General features: G+C 35.7%; 2 long non-coding RNA genes across 3 annotated transcripts in view; one reads left to right on the top strand and one right to left on the bottom strand.

The window, feature by feature from the left end:
- Positions 1-17,531, top strand: part of LOC136848770 (uncharacterized) — a 202,649-nt gene extending 185,118 nt beyond the window's left edge. For both annotated transcript variants that reach the window (XR_010856134.1, XR_010856133.1), the window contains 2 exons: positions 11,440-11,592; positions 17,401-17,531. This is a non-coding gene — a long non-coding RNA (uncharacterized lncRNA). The remainder of the gene's footprint in view (positions 1-11,439; positions 11,593-17,400) is intronic.
- Positions 17,532-17,650: 119 nt separating this feature from the next.
- LOC136848771 (uncharacterized) overlaps positions 17,651-24,675 on the bottom strand; it is a 7,675-nt gene continuing 650 nt past the window's right edge. The window contains exons 2-3 of the long non-coding RNA XR_010856135.1: positions 20,345-20,454; positions 17,651-18,256 (exon numbers count right to left, since the gene is read on the bottom strand). This is a non-coding gene — a long non-coding RNA (uncharacterized lncRNA). The remainder of the gene's footprint in view (positions 18,257-20,344; positions 20,455-24,675) is intronic.

Genomic DNA, 24,675 nt, shown 5'->3' with positions numbered 1-24,675 from the left:
AGGTATAAGATCTCTTTGTTGTTTGAATCATGAATGCCCAAAAACATTTTTTTAGCCTTATGCATCACCCCCATTCCCAGTTCCTCTCTTCCATCTTGCTGTCCAACTACGCCAGCTCCCCTTTTTCACTTTCTTAAGCCCTGAACGGCTTAAAGCGCTCAAGTGATTGGCTTAATGGCCTAATTTCCAAAAACGGAATAAAATATAGTCAATTAGCCATAAGCGGCATTATGATCCCTTCTCGCAATAATTCCTTCCTTGTCCCTTACATCGATTATACCTCATGAAGATATTATGTTCTTTTCACTCAGGATTAACCTACCAGTCGGATGTCAGCACACTTCCTCAAAGGCCATCTTGAGCAGTACTGCGATTCGACCTTTGAGAAGTCTTATAACCCTCGATAGTATAAACGGAACCGGAGCCCTCGCTCAGACAAACTCAATTTCCCATCGCGAATGGCACTCCCTCTTCCTCCTCCCCTCCTCGGTCTCTGCCTTCAACCCCATAAAGACTCCATCTCCCGTTTCCTTGTTTTGCCTCTTTCTGTCTTTAACAAATTCCCTCCATCCAACCCCGGGTCTGGAGGCCCGAGGACAAGAGGCGTTTTGTCTTCAGGCTTCAGGACGCGCCGTTCTTTCTTGTTCTTCGTCTTTGTTTTCTGTTTATGGTCTTTTCATTTTTCGCCACAAATGACTGTCTATCGCTAATGCCAAAATCGAAGACTTGCGGCTGATTATGGGATTATGGCATGTGTAGACGATCGGCTTGTATTAAAAAGCGCTGTTTTCAATGTTACGCCCTGTTTTATCTCCTCTCTCCTCATTCCCTGGTAAAGCATTAAACATGCCATAATCCCATAATCAGCCGCTAGTCTTCGAGTTTGGCATCATTGATAGACTGTAATTTGTGGCGAAAAATTAAAAACCATACACACACCGAAAACAAAGACCGAGAAGTAGGTGTAGGAAAGAGGCATAGGAAAGTGAAAGCCTTAATATTCCGGATGCACGGGAGTACATGCCAGAGAAGGGGCAATATCACAATGTGTAGGGGGTTCGGAGCGTTACTGATGAGCCTCTGTACATATTGTGTATGTTCATTTCTCCTCCAGTCAACAATCGACTTGAATTATTTGTGTAGTTAAACGTTTCATCTCAACAGTTTCCACGTTAATTTCATGATACACATTAAACATCAACATTTCTGTACCGTGGACGAGCGTTGGCTCTAAAATTTCTTCTTGCACAAAATCTGCATCCATACCGAGCCTTTTTCAAAGTCCTGCTGCATTCCTTGCATCGCCCGTTCTGTGATTCCCCTACGTCTATAAATCATCCTCTCCCTTTCCTCTGCAGTCCATATTAACATGCATTCAGTGATCCATTCATTATCCTGGCTTCCATTTTCGATCATAACCCTGCTCTTGGTAACATCAACTCCTTAGTGTCATTGCTTACAAGCAGTTGTATAATCTTTTACCATTCTCTGCAGTCCCTCTTCTCTGTCACCACCTAACACCTAAGTCCACATTACTTTCAATACCACCATTCTTTCTCTACCATCTAGCATTACATCTGTCTTTTCCCTTAATTCTCTCTTTGCTCTTTTCATAACAATATTAACAGGCCATCTCTCAGATCCATTGTTTACACCAATCGGGTAACTGTTATTCGGCTTATTCTAACATAAAGTACTTTGGTTTCGTCATGAAAACTGTGTCCTCAGCACCCTCCATGAGGCAGGTCTTTTAGTAGCTTTTTTTTTAGATCCATGTAAATCACTGAGGGCTTTTTACTTTTTACCTTTGCTCAAAAACTTCTCCTACAACTGTTGCATAATGAAGACTTGATCAACAAATCCTCTTCCTGTTCTCCTATCAAGCCTATTGTTGTCAGTCAAAACCTGCCTTCTTCACAATGTTAAGTATATATATATATATATATATATATATATATATATATATATATATATATATATATATATATATATATATATATACATACATACATACATATACATACATACATACATACATATGTATATATATATATATATATATATATATATATATATATATGTATGTATGAGCTTTTCAGTCGAGAAACATGCGAAGTGCCATTTTTAAAATATAATAAATTAAATTAAAAAATACTTTGACCCAGGATGGCGCTTGGCATGTTTCTCGACTGATAGCCTCATATATACTGTATATATATAATTCGCAGGTGGATCAGGTACTTCAGAAAATACATTTATTCAATGAAATTCAACGTCTTGAAAGATTTAGTTAATACATTGTTTTTTTTACTGGTTTTATTCACCTGATCAGTGCAGATCTAGTGGCTATACAGCGAACGCTTACTTCTCAGTTTTCCAAATAATTTTGGATAAGATTTCCGCTGAAATTCTTGGAAAATTCGAATAGAAATGATACGAATTTCTTCTTTCCCACGACGAGCCTCTAGCCCTCGCTGGACAGAGAAATACGTCCGACACTTTAACCATTACCGCGCTTCTATCCGTATTTTGAAGGGATTTCTGTGGATATATCCAAAAATATCAGAGAGCCAGGGGTTAAGTGTTCATTGTGTGGCCACTGTGGTTTCATCCCTCAGTGTATGTAATGCCAGATCATAAACCATAAAACAGGATAAGCTTTCTGCCATTGTTCAGCAATGATTACGCCTGCGGGGTCTGGACTACTGTTGCCCCCCCCCCCCACCCCCACCAAAAAAAAAACACCCTAACATAGGTGAATGATTGTTAAGAAAAAGGCAACTACGAGCTTAATCTTATAATATATCGACGAAAATATTAACCCTTGAAACCCCTTCCTTCCTGCATCATTAGGAAACCTAACTTACTTACATTTTTTTTTTTTTTTAAATCTACCAGTTGCCTCTTGAAGAAGACCCCCGTCTTTTCCTCTCTTTTCAGCCCCTGGGCACTTAAGGGATCAAAGCCCTGCGATAAAAGGATCTCGAACCTATTCAGGCGGGAGATATCGGATTCCTTGGAGGAATTCAACTCTCCTTTGTTGGCATTCACGGGAGGATCCACGCTTACTTTAACTGGAATGTATGTTCGATTCGATGATATATGGCGGTGTTATGTTCCTATTCACAATTGTTCTGACAAAAGTATGGGATTTTTTTTTTTTTTTTTTGCTGAGGAAGCATCCTAAATCACTTTTTTTTCTTTTTTCGTTGCGGATAAAAATGAAAAGTTATTTGATGAAAATGGACGTACAAAAAGGAATTCTAGATTACCACTGGGAAAATATGAAATGTTTTAAGATAGACATGTAATATATATACTGTATGTATGTATGTATGTATATATATATATATATATATATATATATATATATATATATATATATATATATATATATATGTGTGTGTGTGTGTGTGTGTATGTTTATATTTATATACATATATATAGATACATAAATAATGTGTGTGTGGGCGCGCGCGTGCTTGTGTGTGTGTGTGAGCACGCGCGTGTGTGCTGTATAAAAGAATAGCTTAGGTGAAAGGATGAGTCAAAGTGTTTTTAGAGGGACTGGTCATGTAAAAAGAATGGAGGATAATAGGATGATGACGAGAGAGTACTATTAGGAAATGTTAGAACATAGAAGAAGAAGACCTAGAAAAGGTTAGACAGGTAGTATGAATGAGGTTTGGAAAGGAAAGGTGCATGAGTTGGGAAATTAGATTGTTGATGATTATTTTGAGTATACTTTTACATTGGAATGCCAACTGGAATATGCGAAGACCAAGATTTTATAACTCAATAAATGCAATCTCTTTTGTAGAGCTCAAGAAAACTTGCCGAAACTAACCATGCTTTGGCATCAAAGTTTCACTTTCTTCTCAGCCTTTGAACTTTCAAAAATGCATTGTGATATAACATGCTCTTTAAGATGTTCGAATTAAGAATTATTTAATTTTGACGTGGAAAATCGTTGGCGTTATTATTATTATTATTATTATTATTATTATTATTATTATTATTATTATTGTTGTTGTTGTTGTTGTTGTTGTTGTTGTTGTTGTTGGGAAGCTTTCGGAAAACTGTTCGATTCCCCTTTTCAATCTGATTGAAAAAGGGAATCGAACAGTTTCTTGACAGCTTTCTGTACATATTTATCTTAAATATATGCACATATACATAACTGTAGGTTTTTTTCTCCATGTCAAGACTCATGCTACTAAGAGTATTTTTTTTATTATCATTATTATTATTGTTATTATTATTATTATTATTATTGTTGTTGTTGTTGTTGTTGTTGTTGTTAACAATGCCGTAACTCCTGTTGAAAAGGCAGAATACTACAAAACCAAGGACTGTAGTAGGAAAAGTAGCTCATTGTAAAAAAGAATTACTGATGTAAAGAATAAACTTTATATGGGAAATTACAAAACAAGCAAGATAAAAGTCAAATAATGAAGTGAGACTCTGTGTCTACTCAAAAAGAAAAAATCATTTGTAGCCACCTTGAACTTCTGAAATTTCAGTGATTTGACTACAAGACTAGGAAGATTAGTCATAATTGATTGCAGTTAAACAAACTTTCTGTAAAAAAAATTATTGTGAACTTAACAAAAGAAAAGGCAATTCTGTTAGAATTAACTGCATTTCTAGTCTTCCAAGGTGGAAAGGAATACCTTCCAAAGATGATCCACATTACAAAAAATCAGAAAGTATGTATAAACAGCTCATAGAAGGATGGTACAAAGGAGAATATTAAGTTATGGAATAAAATATTTCTATGCAGCAATTTAAGGTGCCGGAAAGCTGCTGACCATCGAACAAAGGAACAATATTTACAGCATAGCAAAACGAAATTTTTTGCTTCTAATTTACCCAAGGTGAAAAGGTCTCAAAATCTCTTCGGGGTCTTTCTCAATACAGCATTTTTTGAGACACCGAGGAAGAGTTAGGTTGGACATACTTTCTTAAAAGTGAATTTATTATCAAGATTGACACCAAAAATTATAAGTGAGTCGCAGATAGTTAAAGAAACATCTTTAATGAAAAGGACTAGTTTAGCTGAATTTTTGTCAAGAGATTCAGCAACTTCTGGAATCTGTCTCCAATCAATTTGATAGGATCATTGAAAAAAAGGAGTATCTGAGATACAATTCTGAAGCCATTATGTTTATAGATAGATTATTAATAGATTAAAGACAAGCTAAGCTTGAGTTTTTCAAGTAATATATTTTTTCTTTTCTCTATTTTTAATTATCGAACGAAATTCATCCCCTGTTTCCACTGTCCCAGACAGTGCACGGAGAAATAATTTTATATTATATATATATATATATATATATATATATATATATATATATATATATATATATATATATATATATATATATACATATATATTATAATGAGATGTCTTATAATATGTGTGTTTTCTGTAAATTTACTAAGTTTCTGTACTATTGATATATTCTCTCTTGTGTTTGTCGTGTACTTTGTGATTTTAGAGATAAGATGCATTTTCCTATTAGGCTCTTGTGTTCACAGCTGAATGTTTGTTCTGGTGTCAAGTGGGTGACCACAGGAAATCCTTTACTGTATGCGAGAGAGACCTTAGACCACTTAAGTTGTGACAACTTAAGTGGTCTAAAAGGGAGATGAGATGACAAGTTAGATAACCATGGCTGGTCTAGAAGTTTGTTGTTTGCACAAGTGTTAAGACAGGAAATCCTCCATTAGCTAAAGAGAAGTGAGGTGACAGGTTTAGATAAGCTGCCTGATCCAGAGGCCTTTTCTGTTTATGCGGATGTGAGTACAGGAAATCCCTGTCAATTATACAGATAAGAGGACAGGCCCATATAGCTCTTTGGAGCTAGGGAAAAAGTTATCTTGTTTATTTTCCCTTCTCCAGGGGGAAGAAACTCTGTTTATTCCTGTTTTTTCCACAAGGAAGACTCCCGGAGTGACCCATTTCCAAAAATGCCTAACTGGCAACACAGGTTTACTCTTACAGTAGAATTTTGGGGAGCTGATCAGTTCAGACAGAGACTCTAGAGAGTTAGGTTGGTCTCTCTCTCTCTCTCTCTCTCTCTCTCTCTCTCTCTCTCTCTCTCTCTCTCTCTCTCTCTCATCCTTCAGAAGAGAGTAAAATTCGTGGTCACACTCCAAACATATAAGTTAAAATATGAGTTTCTGGAAGCTGTTAGTGTAATGGCGCCAGATAAAAATAGTGTTTTGAGCTGCAGCAAGGGACTTACTAAAGTGTTCAGAAATTTGTATAAGGTAAAGTGGTTTTTACTTATTTTTACCATGCTAAAATAAGAGTGTCAGATAGATTTGGACTTAGTGAAATTACAGTTGATAAATCTTCTTAGCATTTTTGTATGTTCTTGTTTTTGCATTTTTTTTTTTTTTTTTATTTTGCATTTTTGTGTGTTCTTGATTTTGCATTTTTTGTGTGTTCTTGTGTTTACAATTTCATAGTTTTACCCAAACTTTTGTGTTGGTGATTTAACATTTATTTACTTAGCATTTTACATATGTTGATACTTTAACATTGCATACCTGATTTGATTTTTGTTTGTTAAGATTTCCTTTTCAAATCCTGAGTATATCATAATAGTTTAAATTTTGCTTAGTTAACGTAATTTCTTGATAAACTAAAGTTTTATGAATTAATCTTGTTTAAGAATTAATGAAATCTTATATTGTTTTCAAGTAATAGTAAATTTTTTCAGATTGTGAATTCTAATTATAACTTTTGAAGTTAGAAATAAATTTTTGTATTTAAAGAAACAGCTGAAATGTCCTTATGCGGCAGAAATGGCTGAAATCTACTTGTACTAATGGTGCTAATTAAAAGCTGCACTTGAAACCAACTTCTCCCTCATGATACATTCAAAAACAGCCCCAAACACATTTTCGCGGGCTTTTCAAGCTCATAGTCTTTTTTTTTTTTACTGGATTATTTTGAGTACTTAAGAAGTGACTGACTTCACTAACGAATAAATGTTGAAGTGAAGAAGATGATTTACCTGATATTTACTGCCATAGAAAGGCCTTAAATATCATGTAAAGAGAAGACACGAGTCGATAACACTGCGTGTACATACACTCATAAAACTGGTCGAAGATAATTTACGGGAATCACATAGGAGATTTAAATTGAAAAATTGAATGCAATAGGTGACAAGTAGAATATTTTGTCAGCAATGAGGATCTATGCTGTGATGCAAATTTGGTAAATATTCTCTCTCTCTCTCTCTCTCTCTCTCTCTCTCTCTCTCTCTCTCTCTCTCTCTCTCTCTCTCTCTCTCACGCACACACACACCTTAAAACCACGTACAATCTAATAGCGTATAATGGCATAGTAGTATAAAAACTGACATTTACTTCATATTTTACTATGTATGTGGCTTTGGTTTGAGAATGTAGGAGGCCCTCTTATCAGTCCTCATACACGATCATACGGCCCCGTTTTATTCGTCATAATTATTGTTTCCCTGAATAATTTGGTTTCCGGTGTTAAACCCATTTTTTAATGTCCTTTCCTTTGCTTTCGGTGAAGGAATACAAAAATGACTTTTGAGCCAAGTTTTTGTTCTTACAATAGCAATCCATCTGCAATAGATATGAAATTTAATTCTCAGTTACTTTTAAAGCTCATGAGACTGGTTCGTGACTAAGAATACTCTCATAGGTAAGGTGTAAACTGCAATAAATTCCGGAGACAAAGTTTCAGAGAACTTTTTAAAGTTACTATAGCCTCCCCCTATTATCCTCTTCGTTTTCTATAAATGTCGAACTTTAGAGAACTAAGAGTCAAGTGAATTTCTGGGGGTAACGATAAAACAGGTTTCGCGTTTATTACCTTTCTTTCTCTCTCTCGCATGCTTTGGAATTTATCACCTATGGGATTATCATTTTCCTTCAGGAACAAAAGTCATTTAAATATTGCGACTCCTTTCATAACCAGCAAAAGCACTAAAACTTCAGCCAATGAATATAGACGTTAGAAAGGGTTTATAATTTTGGCATGGTGGAGGCCTCTGATTGGTCGAGAGAACATTTTTCCCTTGTGGAAGTTCTCAGGCTCCGCAGGCGCAGTTGTTAGATAGCTGTCATTGTGAGAAGTCGGAAGGGCCAGTTAGTTAAGATGAGCACATTCAACAGAATCGGCAATCGTATACCTGATTATGGTTTACATTATAATGTAAGTTTTGTTCATTTTGTGTTGCCAGTTTTAAGTGTTTTTGATTAATATCCAGTAGATTTGCCAGGCTCAATGTTGACTAGTATGGGCATTTTGTAATTGTTTAATCCCCAGGTAGCCACGCCTCTTAGTATTAGTTATGGGATTTTTCATAAGCGAATCAGTACAAAGTGGCTTCGCTTTTTCTGTTTTTACTTGATTTTGCAACTGTTCTCTTGCTTCTCTATGGCTAACTAGTTACAACTGGCAATTTTCTATCGACACTGCAAGGGACATAGCATATTTTGCGTAAATTGTATCTATGTGAAATTACAAGATGGGCACCTGAATCACAGTAACGTGTATATGGTTCACTCACCTAGTGGTTTAAGGTGTTGAGTGAGTTACGGTGTTTTAACCCATGTTCCACTACGGGTTTTCTGTAACATTACATTGAAAAACCGGTGTTAGGCTAGAGGGTTTTACACTAGTGAAGGGGTGTCTTTTATGGCACGCGGCAACTTCTAGGATATGATAATAGGGCCAAACATATGTATTGAAAAACAGAATAAAACTTATTGGTAAAAGCTTATTGGTAAATTTTAACCTTAAACCATTGTCGTATTTTAGGTTAGCAAATAACCTAACCTAACTTCCGGTTCGGTGTCCTGACCCTAGTGCATGATATTAGTTGGAAAACATTCCATAAATTTACTTTTTTTCCGAATGACTATCATTGGGCTTAATGTCCTTGTATTTCACTCTGTGTTTTTCCCCTCCCTAAACCCAGCTTTCACACTGTGGTCCCTAGAATTGTAGGATATACAGTAGTCCACTATCCATAATGTACTCATTTGCTAAAGAAACGTACGTCAGAAATGTCCAAAGCTCACATTGAGATAGGAAAATATATTCAGGTCAAAATGCAATAATGGTTTAAAGTAAAATAATACCAGTTAGTAATATATGTACATTATTATTGTTTTAAATGCAATCATCTCCATTAGCTTAATAAACTTGTACCAGGCCTGTCAAAGTGAGTTTTCAACTACCTTTTGTGGAATATTGTGTTATGTCAACGGCGTTAACATAATTTTTTCATTTTCCAATCTGGAGAAATGTCACTTACGGTGGTAGTTTTAGAGGGAATAATGATTAGGAATTTGAGTGGAATGCAACCTTTGGAAAATGATAGGTAATTTCTGAGAACCGTTAGGTATTACAGTTGGCATAAAGATTAGTCTCAGATTTATACGGTGTAACAAGTACTCTAGTGCATACAAAGTTGATTTTTTTATTCGGTTACGTTGTACATGTAAAATACCGTTTGTTGAAAATGAGTATTTAATTTTTCATAGTTAGTTCCAGTAGCTGTACTGGAGAACATAGTTGCGAGATGCCAGGATTGCAGAACTTGAAAACATACAGGGTTAAAATGGACAGCGACTCTGTAGAAGGGCCCCTGCACGTTGAACCAAAAATCTTTTAATGATCTTCAAGAAAACTGAACCATTGTTAGTTTAGGGGATGCCTTACTTAGAGAAAGACGATTTTGGTGATAGACCACCAAGAGTGAAGGTGAAATTACGGATTAGAAAGGTAGGTTACCAATGCACTTAAGGGTATACATTTAACTTGTGCTTACGCCTGCTTCTCCATCTGTGTTAAGCTTCCCTTTTAAATACGTATAAATAAACTTTTCCATTGAAAAGCTATCGCATGTCATGATAATGGTTTTTCTTTTACTTTGCGTTAACAATTTGGGGTTAACTATTTTCTTTAAGGTTTTGCCTCTCAAATACACATCAGTGCAGGCATTTTGACACAACTAAATACCCATGCATACATGTCTCTCATACACATTTAGTATAGAAATTTTCCCACTTAAGGTTGCATTAATGCTTGATTTTGATTTTTCAAAAACATTAACTTTTTGCTGTTTCAAGTACCCATTAGAACTGTATATGTTTTTCCTCCTTACATACGTATGAATCCATGTGTTTTTCCACTGTCATACATGTACGTTCTAAAACGTGCCTTAAACATGCAACAGCATACATACAATTGATATCAGTTTAATAGGACTGTCAAGCATTTTCCTTTAAATAAGCGGGTTCGTAGCTACAAAAGACTCGCATGCTTGTCCCCTCCCCCGACCAAGTAACCAAGATGCAACAAGAGTCGATTAACAGCTAGGTGTCCAATTCCCTGCTTATGTCAACAGAGGCTTAGAGATCGAACGCTAGGGTACCAAGGTTGTGTGCCTTGAGTTGCATTGAGTCACTAGGAGATGACAGACAGACCAAGAGGTTGATTGACGCTGCTATCGTACACTGTTGGACATGCATAGTTTTCAAGGTTGTGTGTGTTTGTAGGTTTGTATATTCAGCATTTTAGATCAGACAGATCAAGTGCTGGACAAATTGGTGCTCATGCGTAAAGTGTTTTAGTGGACTTAATATTTTCTGAAGTACAAACTTTGTTCACGAAATCCCTTCATTCATTGTTTCTTTTATAACTAGTAGGAGGCAGGAAGGTAAAAGTTGAAAAAACAAAAAGTTTTATATTTAATAGTTTGTATTGTATTGTGAGGCAGAGATAGTGTTGACTTCCAAGACATGATATACTGTACATGGTGGGTCTGCTGCTGTACTTAAGTTGCAGGTCGAAGATTTTTTATTCAGCTCTCTCTCTCTCTCTCTCTCTCTCTCTCTCTCTCTCTCTCTGTGTGTGTGTGTGTGTGTGTGTGTGTGTGTGTGTGTGTGTAGTAAGCAGGTGTAGTGGGCTTTCAATTCCCAAACACAAGCACACAACCACAAGGGGAAAAAAACTTTTCAGAGTGCTGTGAAATCAAGTTCGCTTTACCTGGGTATGTCTGACCTAAGCTTGGCCAACATTATTCAAAACCTTGATTGTTTTTCCATTGAGCGTGGTGATTTTTAAATTACTAATTTTTAGCAATATTTGGTATGACATTCAACGTAGGTTATTTTATATTATATATAATTTTGTGCTGGTGTTTCTCTTGGTAAAGCCGTTATTACACTTGACAACAGCTGGACGGCAAAAGGTGTTGGCCACCTTACCCCGGAATTTCTCTGCCCAATATGCCCATTCGATGGTATGTGACTGACTTAGATTTTCCTTAGCACTAATGGCATTACCTGAGTTCTTGGAATGCATTTATGCCAAAATAATTGTAAGGAAAGTACAAGTTTTTTCTTTCTTAACCAGTGTTTTTTTCTCACTCTTAGGTAATCTTAACAGTAGAGAGCATGATCTTGAGTTGAATACATGCTGGATAGGTGCCCAAACTCCATGGTTTTAAGTCATATATTTACTCCGGGACATCAGACCACCTCAGCGACAAAAATCTCGGAGATATTCGAATAGAAATTGTAATGAAGGTAAGAGTTGGTTTTTCTCTCTTGGTGTTTCACTCCCCAGTGACAGCTAGTAGCTTTTAAGCTTGGAATGAACCTCTCATAACTGGAAGTTCAATTAATCAAATATTGGTAAAAGCATGCCTTAGGCTTATTTGACTGACGAGGCTATTTATCTTGCTCCTCATGGACTGCGATCTTATTAAAATATATAAAGGTATTGTCGTGCAGCCTGGCACAAAAATTCTTAATATGCTCACCAGAAACAACGTTCACCAGTAAAGGAATATTTTACCCCTTCTCGCAAGCTCGCTGGCAAGGACATAGTAAACACTAATGGCGTTTTATTTTCGTAGTGTTATTCTCCAATTATCTCTCGTTCAAGTTCAAATCTTAAGCCACTTTCAGTATTACGATAATGATAATAATACAGATAATTTTTCTAGAAACTAGCTGAACTTGAGATGTGTGACTTAACGATTATGCAAATGCTTGACACAGTAATCGCACGTAGTTTTGAGGTTCAGCGTTCACTAGTAACGACAACGGAATATTGGGGTGTTTATGCTTTACTACTAGTTCTCGTTAACGGAGTATTTTGTTCTCAAGTCGCCTTACTGTGCTTTTTACGAAAAGCATGATAAAATATGCCGCATATTAACTGTTGAACGAAATATTTTCCGATGAATATTGTAACCCCGTTGGAACTTTTCTAATGTATATGTTTCGACGTAAATGCAAGTGGCGATCTTGATCGGCTTTGTTTGTCCCGGTACATTAGGGTAAGGAATAAGAATGGCTAACATACACAACGACTTTGGTTATTTTTATTTTGAAAAGTGGGTACTTGGACGTTACTGAAACCGGATTGGTTCTTTTGTTCTAATTTCACCAGTTAATTGGGATTTTGGAATTCGGGTTTTGCTTGAAAAAACCAGGTTCTTTTCTTTCATGGGATATAAGGTATCACATGAATTTTTTTACTGTTTTGAACGTTTCTTGCTTTCATTTCAGTATCATATTAGCTTTGAAGATACTTGCCTCCGTTATTCCCACCAGATTGAGGGACCATAATGGGCAATTGGTTTTTCTTTTGGGGGAAAATATAAAACAAGTTAAACACAGGAAGCCATTGTAACGAGATATATATATTATATATATATACATATATATACAAATATATGCATAGTCCGATGTGTTCCAAGTACCTGGTTATTACACAACTAATCACAGAATTCAAAAATTTACCTCACTTCAGCCAGATACCTGAACACTATGAACACTCATAATAATAATTACAACTGAGTACTCTAAAGGTAACAGTGACCCCTTAAAAAGCTCATTAATCATGTGAAAAATCAAGCTAAGTTTATCAAAACAAGTGTGAGGTATCAACAATTAAACAAGAAATATACTAGAGCAAAAGGGCAACACTCCATCAAACAAGTTTAACTATTTCCCCGGTCTTAATTTACTTCAGCAAAACTAAGGAACAAAACATGTTTATCACTTGTTTTTAAACATTTTAAATACAAAATTTTTTAAATTCAAAATTTATAAATTAGAATTCACAATCTGAAAAAATTTAGTATTACTTGAAAACACAAAATATAATTCGAGTTAAATTACAAAGGTTAATTTATCAAGAAATTAAATCAATCAAGCAAAAATTTAAACTATTAAGAATTACTCAAGATTTGAAAAGACAGTGCATCGTAGTATTACAAATTCATTTTTGAATCCGCTTTATCTCAAGACACATTTGGCTTATTTGTTTCGGGCTAGGGCTAGACAGTGGCATCTTTGCCTGTTTTACTGGCTGTTATATAAAAAAAATTCTGTTGAAGTCGCCTTCAGACCTACTGAAGTGCAGCCAGTACCACCACCACTTTCGTAGTTGTGCGTTCTCTCTCTCTCTCTCTCTCTCTCTCTCTCTCTCTCTCTCTCTCTCTCTCTCTCTCTCTCTCTCTCTCTCTCTCTCTCTCTCTCTCTCTCTCAGTACAGACTATGACACCATGATTTCAAGACTTGTCCACAGGTCTACAACAAAGCAGTTTTGTTCGTAACTAGTATATTTTCCAAATCCTTATCTACTGTAACTTCAGGTCTTGTTATTGATTGTCTTGCAGCAATATCCATGTATGGTCTCAGTTGTCACGGGCTGTGGAAAAAAATTTTTTTTTTTCTGGTAGGTGATCATTGGATCTCCCAGCTTTGGAAGAATGGCGAGCATAAGTGCCTGGCTTTTTATTACATCATTAAGATGCTGATATTAAGACGAGTCGTTGGGACTTTGGTTTTTTGTCTCGAACTTTTGGCACTTTGCGTGCCGTTCTCTGCATTGCAAGTAGCTGTCCATCCTCTTTTAACATTGGCCGTTCAAGTTTCCACGCTTCATTTAAGAACTCTCCGAGGGGCCCTTATCGGGTATAGATTTGGAAATCAGTTGTTGGTAAGGTGAAGTAATTTATGAATAATATTTTAAGGGTTTGTAGAGCATTGCATCGCCGATACTATTTAGATTAGGCATTTTAAAACGCAGGTTCTAAGCGCGTTTAACTCAGTCCCTCGCGACGAATTCTGAGACTTGTTCCCCCCTTTCCTCCATTGCTTTTTTCTTTTTTTTTTTTTTTGGTCTGCCCCTTTGTGTTCATTAGTGTCTTGTCAAACTTAGGGTGGAAAGGATTTCAGTTAACTGCTACAAACATAGACTATCATGCTTAGATGACGACATAATGGACATGTCAGTTTGCCATTGTGTGGGACTCACATTTGCACTATCACAACCCTTACACAGCTGTAAGAAATTTCAGTCCAACTTCATACTGAGGCAGACCAGCAAGCAGAGAAAGTAAGCATAGGTTGTCTGTCTGATTCCATTAGTATAAATGGTCCCAGAAGATGGGGTATCGATTAAGGACATGTGTTACGTACATGGCTGGTTAGTGGCATGAGACATTTTAAAATATATCCTTTTGTAAATACTTTTGTTCCCGTCAGAAAAACTTGACATCTTTTAGTCACTGTGTGCAAGAGGAAGTCTTTTAATATTTGAAACCTTTTAGTTTTCGTTGAGCTCGAAAGTCTAGATACCCACACATCTTATACTTTGCATTTCGGTACCATCATGATTTTAAGCATTTACATACGGAAATGTCAGGCTAGCATAACTGTTGAATGCTTGTCAAGTTAATTCGTACAGTATTATTCTCTCTCTCTCTCTCTCTCTCTCTCTCTCTCTCTCTCTCTCTCTCTCTCTCTCTCTCTCTCTGGTTTTCAAGCGGATCAAGCCTCGTTTACCTACTGCTTATTTCACCGGTCTTTGTTGCAAATTTTACTAGCTCCTGTTCTTTTCATATTGCTGAGGCGTTAGTCAGTAATTCAGCGCCCACTCGTTTGGATTGGTACCTGCTCGAGTCCCCTCCTGTTCTTGGCAATTCATATTGTTTAGCAAGGAAGAATTTTTTCTAGTGAACGCTCGTGTTGGCAATATTAATTATTGTTGTGCATTTTGTTTCAAAGTCCGAATTATTTCTGCACTAGCCTATGGAAGTGGTAGGGTGTTTAAACTGACGTTTGAAATGCAATAGCTTTTGGTTGACCTTTGAAATGGCAATTGGTTTTTGTTTAACTTTTGAAATTGCAGGGGGTTATAAGCTATATTTAAAATTAAAGTGGTTCATTAGATGACTAGTGAAATTGCAGTGGCTTTTCGGTCGACCTTGGAAATTGAGGATTTTTACAAATGGGCTATTGAAACCACAAAAATTTTCAGCAGACCTTTGAAGTTGATGTGGCTCCTTAGTTGTAATTGCAATGGCTTTTTGGTTGTTGACCTTTGAAATTGCAAGGGCTTATTGTGCGGATCTTTGAAACTGAAGTGGGTTTTAGTTGATCTTGGAAATTGCAGTGGCTTTTTGCGTGACCTTTGGTATTTTATGAGTTTTTTAATCATTCCTTTGAAATTGCAATGGCTTTTTAGTTATCCTTTGAAATTGCTGCATATTTTTAGTTGATCTTTGAAAATGCAGTGACTTTTTAGTTGACCTTTGAAATTACAGTGGTTTTTAGTTGATCTTTGAAATTGCAGTGGCTTTTTATATGACCTTTGAAATTACAGTGGCTTTTTAGTTGACCCTTGAAATTGCAATGTCTTTTTATTGACCTTTGAAGTTGCAATGGCTTTTTTAGTTCTTATAAATTGCAGTGACTTTTTAGTTGACCTTTGAAATTGCCATGGCTTTTTAGTTGACCTTTGAAATTGGCTTTGGTTTTTTAGTTGACCTTTGAAATTGCCATGGCTTTTTAGTTGACCTTTGAAATTGCCATGGCTTTTTTAGTTGGCCTTTGAAATTACAATGGCTTTTCAGTTGACCTTTGAAATTGCATTGGCTTTTTAGTTGACCTTTGGAATTGCATTAGTTTTTTAGTTGACCTTTGAAATTGCAGTGCCTTTTTAGTTGACTTTTGAAATTGCAGTGGCTTTTCATTTGACCTTTGAAATTTGTGTCTTTTTAATTGACCTTTGAAATTGAAGTACCGGTAGCATTTTATTTGGCCTTTGAATTTTACAGTGGCTTTTTCGTTTTACTTTTGAAACTGCAGTGGCTTATTAGTTAACCTTTACAATTGCTGCACATTTTTAGTTGATCTTTGAAAATGCAGTGGCTTTTTAGTTGACCTTTTGAAATTAGTGGCTTTTAGTCCATTGAAATCACAATGGTTTTCTATTAACTTTTGAAATTGCAATGGCTTTTTAGTTGACCTTTGAAATTGCCATGGGTTTTTAAGTAGCCCCAGAAATTACAGTGGCTTTTTAGTTGTTAAAAATTAGTGGCTTTTTAATTGGCCTTTGAAATCACAATGGCTTTTCAGTTGGCTTTTTGGTTGACCTTTGAAATTCCAGTGGCTTTTTAGTTGACCTTTGAAATTCCAGTGGCTTTTTAGTTGACCTTTGAAATTCCAGTGGCTTTTAGTTGACCTTTGAAATTCCAGTGGCTTTTAGTTGACCTTTGAAATTCCAGTGGCTTTTTAGTTGACCTTTGAAATTCCAGTGGCTTTTTAGTTGACCTTGAAATTCCAGTGGCTTTTAGTTGACCTTTGAAATTCCAGTGGCTTTTTAGTTGACCTTTGAAATACCAGTGGCTTTTTAGTTGACCTTTGAAGTTCCAGTGGCTTTTTAGTTGACCTTTGAAATTCCAGTGGCTTTTTAGTTGACCTTTGAAATTCCAGTGGCTTTTTAGTTGACCTTTGAAATTCCAGTGGCTTTTTAGTTGACCTTTGAAATTCCAGTGGCTTTTTAGTTGACCTTTGAAATTCCAGTGGCTTTTTAGTTGACCTTTGAAATTCCAGTGGCTTTTTAGTTGACCTTTGAAATTCCAGTGGCTTTTTAGTTGACCTTTGAAATTCCAGTGGCTTTTAGTTGACCTTGAAATTCCAGTGGCTTTTTAGTTGACCTTTGAAATACCAGTGGCTTTTTAGTTGACCTTTGAAATTCCAGTGGCTTTTTAGTTGACCTTTGAAATTCCAGTGGCTTATTAGTTAGACCTTTGAAATTCCAGTGGCTTTTTAGTTAGACCTTTGAAATTCCAGTGGCTTTTTAGTTAACTAAAAAGCCACTGGAATTTCAAAGGTCAACTAAAAAGCCACTGGAATTTCAAAAGTCAACTAAAAAGTCAACTAAAGCCACTGGTTAAAAGTCGACTTCTGAAATTCCAGTGGCTTTTTAGTTGACTTTTGAAATTCCAGTTCCTTTTCAGTTTTTCATTGCTTGGTGTAATTATTATCGTTTGTTATATGGATATAATTTCTAATTAATTTTATATTTTACAGGTGTTTTGTATCAGCGCGAATGGACAATAAAGCAGTAGGAAGAGGATCGTCGAATAGTGTTGATTACATAGCCGGTAATCCAGGGCAGTTTCTTAAAAAGATTTCTGGACGCATCAAGTTTTTGAATTCTCTTCAATATTTTTTTTTTTTTTTTTTTTTGCTGCTGGTGGTTCCCGGGCTAGGAGGCGAATGAAGATGATTTGAAATTTGGCTTGGATTGTTGTGTAAATAATATACAACACCGAAAAACTTGCTTCATATTTTTTAATTACCAGAATTATACCAGTGTGTCAGTGTCTCCTGAAAATTCACAGTCTACTGTGTAGTATTGTTACACAGTTTCAACATAACATACCACCGTAATTAACAAAATTTTATGTCTCGTCTTTAGACGAAGGTGAACGGGGATGAAGACGTCATCTTCTTGCAGTGATTTATGCCAATACCTACCCGTGGTTTATATCTACGAATTTGCGCCCTAAGCCCACTTCCATGCCCAAACCTCCGGCAACTTCCTCTCCCTTTAGTATCTCTTCGTTCATCTTGCATTGAACATCAGGAAGTATCCACTTCATCATGCCTGCAGGGGGTATCCACTTGTGCTGCATACGTGAGAAATAGCATCCTTTCTTCTGATCTTGCATTGAACACGAGGACGTTCTCATCTTGCATTGCATACATCAGGAAGTCCATCTATTGCACACAGAGGAAATCCTTTTTGTTCTCATCTTGCATTGCATTCCAGGAAGTTCTCATCTTGCATTCCGTACATCAGGAAGTATTCTTTCTTTGTTCTCATCTTACATTGCACTCCAGGAAGTTCTCATGTTGCATTGCCCACATCAGGAAGAATCACCTAGTGATTAAATCAGAGTTAAATCACCACCACATATTGGTCACTGCCATGCTAACCAAAGCTCATGACCTTCAATATATTCTGCATGAGGCTCAGGACATGACTTTTCAAAATACTTTAGCCCATTTTTAAGCCCGGAAACTACCTAACGTAAATCGTTGCTGGTTTTTAATTATCTACTATAAAACAGCCTGTTGGATGTGCAACATAGATGGAAATTTGTAAGTATTCCTAACACTGACTTGTGTGAGGAGAGACTGGTGATAATCCCTTTACCAAGCCGCGGACACACTCATCGGCATAACGACCCATGCATACTCAAGCTACTTTACTTCGGCCACACTCTTGAAACTTGTGGTGTAATGAACGTGGTAAAGCATTTGGTACCATTGGAATGTCATTTAAAAATTATGAAGTTACAACTAACATATTTCATAGGTAAAAATTGGTTAATTAGCACGACTTGAGCTTAAAGACATTTCAAAGATGAGCGCTTTATTTACCCTGACCCTCTCAGTCATTCCCGAATACAGTTCCTTCTGTGATAAATTCGTGCTAGGGTTATTAAATATTCTGGTTTCATATCAGTTATCGCACAATGCTCGAAAATACATTGTGAATTAGTCCCTTTTTTATCTAACGTATCCATATCATTTGACAGCTGTAAAATTCAAACTATAATAGAACACCTGATAACTATCAGTGAAAGGTTTACTATACTATCCTTGAATGTTTGAAGAAGTTCCTACATACCGGATCTACCTTAAAACATGCTTCCGTGAATACTGTATGTAAATGTCCAAGAGGGAGACATTTAGAGAGTTAAAACAACCAAATGCACAAAGTGAGATTCTGTTAGACCTCTGTGTAATGAGATGGGAATAAAATAATTGTTGTATTTTTCTTTACGTAGGAAAGAAAAGAGCTCAATCGACTATACTAACCAGTCACGAAATATTTTCATTCCAGCCACTAAACACCCGGTACATTACGTATTATGGTGTAAAGAGTTATTCTCGACTTCTCCCTGTTAATTTTGAACAAACAAATTACTTGACGAAAAAACAGGTATCTTAAGAGCTCGATTAGCACCATGACCACCGAATCTAAAGGTATCCTTTTTTTTACTCAATAACCGGCAGCCATGCTTGAAGGTGGTTTTATCATCTTCATACACTCAAACTTTGACTGACTTTAAAATTATCAAAACTCTCCTGATATAATTTTTGAAAACCGGTTGACAGATTGTCAGTTTCACCTTACCAACACCAGTCGACATTTTATCGTGCAATTTATCCCACATCCCCTTCTCACACATACCAGCAAAATTTTATATGCCCTATAGATCCATAAAAAGAAAAACTCTATTGATTTTCCAAGTTAACTGATAAAGTTAAGACTTTAACAAGCACTTTGTTTTTCCATATTCAACCATGCACAGTTCCGTAAATTTTAGAGAGATCAAGTTTTGTCATTAATTCAAGTCCCAATCCAGGAAGGTAAAACAGATTGCCTGGGAATAACGACTTGTAAATTACCAAATGTAAGTGACACAGTAATTCTTAACTAGTTGTCTTTTGCAATTGATACTCTGTCAAAACGAAGCCTCAATGCCTCCTGTACACAGTCATTCCACTTTAACTCACGTTCTTTGATCACTTTTAACCTTACATGTGATACTCTTACATCCTTCATTACAGCATAGTGTTATTCTAAAATTACTATAATTGATGAATATAATTTGCAATACTGACTATCAGAAAGTGCGAGGAAATTTAGAATTCTAGGTTGTTTGCGGATACCCAAAGGCAAATAAATACAGAGTAAGTCTGAGATTTCGAAGAGTCAAATATGGAGAACAAACTTGTCCTAGCAAATTCAGCAAGGAAGGAAAAGAGACAGAGAAACAGTTTTCAAGTCTTCAGTCACAAGGTTATTACAGTACTACAGAAACACTGCAGAATTAACTATCACGCGTGGATTACTTGATTTTACATTGAAATTTATATAATGTTTAGCATATGACTCCAATAAAGCCCAAACTACTATTTGTCAAAATAGAAATAACCTCAGGCACACAAATATTACCTGTTCCTTTGTAACTGATCCAACCCAGATGGTCGTAGTAGCCCGAAGAACACTAATGGATTGCTCGAGAGTGGGCCCTTCGTAGTATCAAGCGCTCGCCATGACGTAATCTGCAGATAATATAATGCTGGTTTGAATGTAATATCCTATCAACAATATATCAGTAAATGAGAAGGGTAAGCTTACACCAAAAATAAAATTAGTCTATGTCCCGAAGGATGATGACATTGTCGATAACATTGTAAAGAAAAATAAAAAACTGTTTGATCTACATATCAGGCCTCAACTCCTTTCATGAGAATTGGATAATTTTTTGGTCATCAGGGGATACAAGATTTAAATATGCAATAGAAGAATACTGAGCAAACTATTGGAAAAAACAACAAGGTCCCATGAATTAGTTATATAACGGCATTTACCTTATTTTTGCCTTACTGTCATGCTCTATGTTTTGTATCTGCAGAATATTCATTTCATAGTATTCCAAAAGTATTAAGACATACAGAGACTCCCTCATACTAAAGCAAAAAATATTTCATGAAAGACGTTAAACATAAGTCCTGTATCAAAAACGTTTAAGTATCTCTTGTTTACGAAAAACATGCAAGTACTATCCACAGCATTTATTCAAGATTAATTTTCAGCCTTTCGCAATTTATTCTTTTGTCATTAAGAATATTTCCAAATAATGCGAATGAGAAAAGTATTTGTGGGAGAGGGTTCAGCCAGTTAAAAGCAATTTAAAACATCAAAACTCGATTAAGGCAGGGTGAACAGTTTGTTGCAGAAGACTTCGTCAACTTCGGCCAACTCTCCACTAAGAGACGCTGAAGAATACTAACTCCATTTGAACGTCCTGAGTACTCATTCCAGTCATGAGGAAATAAAAATGATCTAGTAAGTATATTCACAGACACCAACTGCATTGTTATTTTCTGCAAATCTGCGTCAAAGTCAAGAGACCACTTAAAATTCTTTTAAACAAATATTGAGGTTATGTAACTGCGGGGAGCTAAAGAAAAAACTTAGGACAATTGCCTTGCAAAGATAACCAAGTAATTCTAAAAGACTGAATTTACATACTATCCCTGACTATGTAAAAGTTTTATCCACCAAAGATTTATGAAAAAATTTCAAATTCCGTCTTCATAAATTGCCGAAACCACTGGGCAAAACTCCCAATAAGTTGTTTGAAGACGGACTTTGAAGTTCACTTCTGTTATTTTGATTTGTTCTTGTGATTTTCCAAGAAATAAACTAACTCGCTGGCTTCCAAAATGCAGACAGCCTTAATTCACAACCGAAATCCGAATTCGTCATAAGTCAAGAGGCGTAGGCCTACTACATCGCCGAACTGGCAAGAAATGAACACGGAATAAAAGCGTTCCTTAGCAGATGATACTGTCCTCACTATTTCTTTTCTTACCGTACAACTTACTAATCTCATTATCAATGGATTAGCTCAAGAAATGCGTTCCTTATAAGTAATAATGCGATAATGCAATTTAGTAAGTAAAACAAGAAATATGTAGACAAGTTCAGTATCACGTAGTACGTTCACTGCTTGCTTATCTGTCCAGATGACTCCTTACACCAAAGCACTACCTAAGAACACTGAGATGATTATGGTTTCCATGCTCGTCTATTCTTTTAGTAGCACAAAATAGCAGAAAGACTTTGGTCACTACCATTACGAAAACTTGTCTTCTCTGCTCTGTAAACATGAACTAACGACCGATTGATTTTATATGGATACTAAAACTGGCGTAACCTCTAGGTTATTGACTCAAAAAAAAATAAACTAATGCCTCAAACTGATCAGTTAAACCGTAGATTTTATTTTCGGCAGCCAAACAAACATAACTAAACTCTTCAGTATTTTTAAGATTAAATGCTACAAAGCCCTAAAACACGATGAAGTCGCATCATGCTTACAATGGAGTGCCTCGCCAGCTCAAGTGTACACGTTATACGCAATCATTCAGGTATCCAAAATCATTTTTAAAGCTAAATATCTTTTCGTCTGGCAATCAGGCCTCCACACGAACAATAGTTAACTTGGGAGATTTTTATTTGCACTTCCAAACCCTTGATTGTCCTAAATACAAGCTCGGGTGTCCAAATAGAACCAGAGAGAGAGAGAGGCAGGGGTGAGGACGCAACGGTTTGTGATGCCCACAAAGCTTACTTAAAAAAAGTCAATCAATGCTACCTTGAACAAGAAACTTACGTAGTTAACTGTCTTTCATTTAGCTGCATACAAAAGTATCTAAAAATTCAACACTGAAAAAAAATATTATCCAGACTGAACATCAGCCAATGCAACTTATTGGTAATGGAATAAAAACCAAAAATAATGACAATGAGAATGAAGTAGCAGACGTCCTAAACCTAAAACCTATGAACCATACAATTTTTAAAAGCCTTGCTAGGTCGGCAGCGAGTTTCAAAAGGACCATAATAAAGTAATACGAATGACGTTCTCTACAATAATGTTACACAAAAAGTTCTGAGCTTCCTGCCTGTTCAGAGTAAACAGTATGATACAATCATCCAAGTAGCAGAGAATTAAAAGAAAATTAATATGAAGTAATATGCAGGTACAATAATTAAATTGAAAGACTACCGGGTAATTCTAAGGAAGAGCTCCACACAGACATTGTTCATTAATGAAATTGTTTTACTGAACAATACAGCAAAGGGTGTATATGATGCAGTACAGGTGAGATAACTTGAATAATTTACCGAAATATGAGAAATTGACCGTCTTTTGTTTATGGTTTTAAGCCGAGAAAAGCTCCTCAGATCGCCACGGTTATTGTAGTACCAGGCCGTCGGGAATTAACGTAAAAACAGAGGCAGTAAATTTCTCAAGTAGTCGCACTGTACTTCTTCATATACTTACACCCTTTTCTATATTATTCAGCCAAAATATTTCATTAAACTATCTCCGTTCGGAGCTCTTCCTTAGAATAACATTTGCGGATCAAATTATACCCTCTAGTAGTGGTCAGTCTTTGAAACAACTTATCTATATTGCCTTTAGTTGTACTTTTGTTTTGTTACAATGTTTAATAAATTTCCTGTTTTCAATTTACTCTTTAGACAGATTTGTGAATAATTAAGATATTGCACATCAGTTCCTCAGTCACCGTGGTGTGACTGTTGCACGATCCTAAACCTGTTTCTAATATTGCACGCTGGGCAATAAAGTAAAAAAAAAAATTATATATATATATATATATATATATATATATATATATATATATATATACATTATATAATATATATATATATACATTATATAATATATATATATATATATGTATATATATAATATATATATAATATATATATAATATATATATAAAATATATATATTATATATATATATATATATATATATATATATATATATATATATATATATATATATATATATATATATATATATACATACATTACAGGCTGCTCTATGAGCAAAAGAGCCCTTGCTGGCATAAAGCCAGCTTCATCAAAAACAAGTAAAAATATCCTACCTACATTTCCAGTTAACCTAAAAGTTTGAACATTTAGTACCTAACCCTTTTAATATCTTCAGGTCATTTAGCTCCAGCGTGTTCAGTCTATCTCTGCTAATTACCAAGTTTTACTTTACCATGTTGTCTTAAATGCTGCCATAAGGGAATAAAAGCGGCTTGCATAATCTCTTCACGGCAAAGCTTTTCAACCTCTGATGCCTATCAGTTTTTTCTTCCAAAAATTAAATTCTCGCCATCTTTTATGATAGAAATTCATTCTCTAAATTTGATCATTCTCCCAATGTAACGCTCTGTACTAGTGCAATGATTTTGAATGGCAATATTGTAGAATGGGTAATTTTAAAGAGTTAATTCCACATTTTTTTTTAATTGAGAATAAACACGAAGGCTAATTTAGCACATAGATATGAAGGACAAATATAGTTTTCTTTCATAAGATGTGGAAATGCCTCGATTCTAGGCGAACCGCCAATAGAAACCGTCAAGTTTAGGTATTTTTAATTTTCCGCTAAGTCACTGGCATAACTGAATTCATACCAACGAGAACGAACTCTGCGGTTCGCTGTTCCCTGCCATTTTAAGTTTAGCATTTCGGATCCACATTATCTCAACGTCAGCTAAATGGACAAAAACTTAAGATACCACGTTCAGCACTTGCCTGGGCAATAACACTACCATACCGACAAACAAAACTAACGTGTAATAAAGGAACTAAAACAGTAATAAACTAAGCTCTTCTAGAGCAAACTGGCGATTCATTTTTTGGACTGCCAAATTCACCAATAAGGT

Source organism: Macrobrachium rosenbergii, chromosome 19 (genome assembly GCF_040412425.1).
Source record: "Macrobrachium rosenbergii isolate ZJJX-2024 chromosome 19, ASM4041242v1, whole genome shotgun sequence".
Classification (NCBI taxonomy): Eukaryota; Metazoa; Arthropoda; class Malacostraca; order Decapoda; family Palaemonidae; genus Macrobrachium; species Macrobrachium rosenbergii.
Note: the sequence above shows the minus strand (reverse complement) of the source record. Positions and strands in the feature narration are given on the sequence as shown.